The sequence below is a fragment of the Hevea brasiliensis genome, chromosome 10, assembly GCF_030052815.1.
Source record: "Hevea brasiliensis isolate MT/VB/25A 57/8 chromosome 10, ASM3005281v1, whole genome shotgun sequence".
Classification (NCBI taxonomy): domain Eukaryota; kingdom Viridiplantae; phylum Streptophyta; class Magnoliopsida; order Malpighiales; family Euphorbiaceae; genus Hevea; species Hevea brasiliensis.
Genome location: NC_079502.1, coordinates 61,914,842 through 61,919,876, shown reverse-complemented (window position 1 = coordinate 61,919,876; position 5,035 = coordinate 61,914,842). Strand labels below are relative to the sequence as shown.

Genomic DNA, 5,035 nt, shown 5'->3' with positions numbered 1-5,035 from the left:
CCATAGTGGAAGCCAACAAATTTGAATTAAAACCAGCATGGCTCAAAATGATTCAACAAACCTAGTTTGCAGGTTCACCAATAGAAGACCCACACTATCACCTCCAGTGCTTTCTTGCCCTATGTGACACATTCAAGATGAATGGAGTGTCTGATCAAGCAATAAGACTTAGAGCATTCCCATTCTCCCTTCGGGATAGAGCAAGGAAGTGGTTACTTTCTCAACCGGCTGGAATGCTCACCACCTGGGAAAACCTCTCTCAAGCTTTTCTAGTAAGGTATTTTCCACCAGCAAAGACTGCAAAACTAAGGCTTGAGCTCAACACCTTTAGACAAAAGGAAGGAGAATCACTCTATGATGCATGGGAAAGATATAAAGACTTGCAGAGGGAATGTCCACACCATGGAATAAAAGATTGGCTATTAGTGCAAAATTTCTATAATGGATTACTATTATCTACAAGGAGCACAGTTGATTCAGCTACAGAGGGTGATCTAATGGAGAAAACAGTGACACAAGCACTTTAACTTCTAGAAAGGGTTACATACCATAATTATGAGTGGTCAAATGAAAGAGGAAATGGAAGGAGAACTGCAGGGGTCCTGGAAGTAGACGCCCTAAGCATGATAAATGCTCAATTTGATCAGCTCACGAAGAGACTCGAAAGAATGCAAGCCAACACAGTTGGTTCAAACAGTCAACATGAGGACAGCTATAGAGGAGGAATACATGAGTTCAGAATACAACAATTTCAATGAACCCTCCACAGAACAGATGAATTATGTGAATAATGGAGGAAACTTCAACTAGAGGCAGCCCAACAATCCATATTCAAATACTTACAACCCTGGATGGGGGAACCACCCAAATTTCTCATGGTCCAATCAGCAGAACTAGCCAATAAACAAGCAACAAGGGTACAAACCACCAGCACCCCCTGGATTTCAGAACAGAGGTTAAAACTTTGCATAGCCATCACTACCTCTCCAACCTCAACAACTTAAACTGAAAATGACCATGGAAACCATGATGGAAGGATTCCTAGTAGCTCAACAACAACAAAATGAATTGATTAAACAGTTGACTTCCAGAGTGGACCAACTTGCTACTCATAACAAGATACTAGAGAATCAAATTGCTCAGCACGCAAGTTCTTCAAGTAAGGCTGCTGGCAAGCTTCCTAGCCAACCAGAAATGAACCTAAGGGAGCATTGTAAGGCAGTTACACTAAGGAGAGGGAGAACTCTAGTACAACCAGAGTTAGAATCGACAGAGGAAACCATAGAAAAATCTAAAGGCCAAGCATAGAAAAAGGAGGAAGAAGCTAAGAAAGATCAGGAAGAGGAAGTAAGGAAGACAAAGAAATTACCAGAGCCATACCAGCCTCCCCTACCTTTTCCTCAGAGATTTCAGAAAGCCAAATTGAACAAGCAGTTTGGGAAGTTTTTGAAGGTTTTACAAAAAGTTTACATCAACATCCCCTTCACTGAAGCACTTTCTTATATGCCTTCCTATGCTAAATTTCTTAAGGAAATTCTGTCAAAGAAAAGAAAGCTAGAAAACTATGGAACAATAGCTCTAACAGAGGAATGCAGTGCATACTGCAAAACAAACTGCCTCTAAAGTTGAAGGATTCAGGAAGCTTCTCCATACCCTATCTCATTGGTAACAAGAAAATAGATAAGGCCCTCTGTGATCTTGGGGCGAGTGTTAGTTTAATGCCTCTATCAATATGCAAAAAGCTGGAGATCGGAGAACTGAAACCCTCAACAATTTCATTGCAATTGGCTGATTGATCTGTTAAATATCCTGTGGGAATACTTGAGAACATTCCTATCAAAGTGGGTAAATTCTTTATTCCAGTGGACTTTGTTATCCTTGAGATGGAAGAAGATGTTCAAATTCCTATCATCTTGGGAAGACCATTCTTGGCAACCGCTGGAGCCATCATAGATGTCAAAAATGGGTGACTAACCCTCAAGGTAGGAGAAGAAGAAGTAGAGTTCAACTTGTTCGACGCAATGAAACACAAATTTGAACCTGATAAATGCTTCAAGGTTGACATAATTGACAAATAAGATAAAAAGGAATTTCATAAGACACATCCTAAAGATCCTCTTGAAGCATGTATTGTGCACAACCACACAGTGGATGATGAAAATACAGAAATAGCAACCTGTGCACAATAGTTAGCAGCTCATCCACCCCTACCCTTAGCTAAGGCTTTCGAGATGGAGAAGTTGAAGGAGGAACAAACCAAAGATAAGCTCTAGGAAAATGCCAAATAGGTAGAGCTTAAGCCTCTCCCCTCCTTGCTAAGGTACACATTTATGGACTCAAATTCTAAATATCCTGTTATAATCAATGCTAGCCTGTCTAAGTTAAAAGAGGAAAAATTGTTAAGAGAACTTAGGATCCATAGCAAAGCCATAGGGTATAAAATAGAAGACCTGAAGGGAATCAACCCTTCGATTTGCATGCATAGGATACCCATGGAAGAAAAAAGTAAACCCACAATCGAACACCAAAGAAAACTTAACCCAAACATGAAAGAAGTAGTCAAGAAAAAAATTTTAAAACTATTAGATGCAGGTATCATATACCCAATTTCTGATAGTAAATGGGTTAGTCCAATACATGTAGTTCCTAAGAAAGGTGGGACAACTATTATCCAAAATGCAAACAATGAACTAATCCCTACTAGAGTAGTCACTGGTTGGTGAATGTGCATAGATTATAAGAAATTAAGCAGTGCTACCAGAAAAGACCATTTCTGTAACACCTTCACTGTAGCAACTCCGTACATTCTACTGTTCCAGTGGCTAGTGTTGGTCTGGATAGCTAGAACATCCGGAAAAATATTTAAACTAAAGTGAGGAACCAAAATTAACTCAAATATTAATAAGAAAAATTTAGGAAAAATTTTAGAAATAAAATACAATCAAGTTAAATGAGCCGATGCCCTAGCGATGGGTAACCTAGTGGAAGTTGTGGTTCTCGCAACTAGGAGCCCTAGACCCGAGGGAAAATTCATAAAATAATTTTTGGGACTCCAAAAAAGGGTCATTGAGATTCCTATGGCATTAGAATGCCAAGAAAATGCTTAGAAAAATTTTTCAATCGGTACAGACAATTTTAGTCTGTTAAGCCAAACGGAGGGCATTTTGGTCATTTGGCTTTCAGAGGTGATTTTTGGCCAACTTGTCCAGTTAAGTAAATAATTATCATGATACAAAATATGAATAAATGTTACTAAAAATTAAACTGTAAATGAGTAGAAAAAAAAGAAATGAAATGAAAGTAAATAGGATTTATTGCATATGCATGATGCAATTAAGAAAGGCCCAACTAATTAAAATACAACAAGCTTTATTAAATCAATTAAAAGAGATAAAACTTAAGGAAAAAAAATCAGATTTCTTCTCCTCCTTCAGCTGGCCGAACCACACTCTCACCTCCACCATTGTTGTCCCTTCAACCAAGCTTCCTTTCCCACCTTAAACCCCCTCAAAACCCTAACTTACCTTCATTAAAAATTATCCCTACCACAAGAGCAAGCCTTGGGCAGCAATTTGAAAGGAAGAAAGTGAAGTTTTTAAGCCTTGGAAAGTGACTAAGTGAAGGTTAGTGCCACTTTTGTTTATTTTTCACTTATATTCTTTGTTACAACATTAATCTAAACTAGAAAATATGAAAATGGAACAAATAGAAATTGTGGAGTTAGGGTTTGGGAGAAACCTAGGGTTTGCTCATGTGTTGGTGAATGAAAGTTTAAATGGTCAATTAGTAACCATTTCAATATGTATGATGAGGAAATGAAGTGAGTTGAGGCTTGGCATTTGTATATGGGTGAGCTGCCTTGGCTGACCTGCAGGAGTGAGCATGAGTCTAGTAGGTTTGGGCAGTTATAAATGGAGTTTTAGAGGTTTAATTGGTACAAGGCCAATTGTACATGAAACTAGACACATAATGGCAAAACTTTGGTATAGAAACCCTGCCCAGAAAACCAAACCAAGTTGACCTAAAAATTGCCCTAATCCGGGTGACTTGCATTCTGCCTGGGCAAAATGACCAAATGAACAGTATTTATTCATTTGGTCATAACTCAGTGTAGAAAGATCCAATCGACCTAAAAGTTTTCCAGAAGAAATCTGAGATATAGACCTACAACTTTCATGAAGAAACCTAACCCAAATTTTGATCATAACATGTTCAAAAAGTGACCTGCAGTCACTGCACAAAACATTGTAGATTTGGCCAGTCCAGAAAATCTGGAAAGTTTGCAATCCAGCCTGTTATGGTGTTTAGGCCATAACTTGAGCTACAAAACTCCAAATGGAGTGATTCAAAAAAAGAAATGTAACTAGACACAATAAGGAACAACTTTTATATAGACAACTTTGTCAAATTCCTACTGTAAAAATGACAAATGGAAAAATAAACACAAAGCTTGAAAACTGAAAATTTTAAATAACTAACACTAAGCTTAGAAAATGGTATTGGCAACCAATACCAGAAAATTTAGAATGCAAAATGTGGTATGTTGGGAGTATTAGAACCAATGTACCTATTGTCTATGTAAAAGTCAACATTTTAGTTGACTAATGAAATTAATAGAAACACCTAAACTTAAATTTCAAGAATTGTACAATTTAAAATTATAACATGCCCTAGTACACCTAGCAAGATTGGTTTGGATAGGTTGGCATGCCAATAGGGTTCAGTTAGCAGTACTGCACATGGTATTATGCCATTCTGTGATTGTATGGCTTTTAACCATTCTGACATTATGTTGATACTTGGCCTAGTGCCTAATGTTTATTACAGCTTATTGGCTGTTCTGTTGCACACCGTGAGATACATATGTGACCAATGGTGTAACGGCCCAAGGTACTTGATACCTAGTGCCAGTTTACCCATTTATCTAGTCCAGTCATCCAGTATAGGTTACTTGGGCAACCAAAAATGAAATCAGATAAATTTAATAAAATTATGAATATAACAAGTACAAAATAAATAAGATTACCAATAATGA

General features: G+C 37.6%; 1 non-coding gene across 1 annotated transcript; it reads right to left on the bottom strand.

The window, feature by feature from the left end:
- Positions 1-302: 302 nt before the first annotated feature.
- Positions 303-409, bottom strand: LOC131169954 (small nucleolar RNA R71). Its single transcript, XR_009140899.1, has one exon. It is a non-coding gene; the product is annotated as a small nucleolar RNA R71 (small nucleolar RNA).
- Between the last annotated feature and the right edge of the window lie 4,626 nt (positions 410-5,035).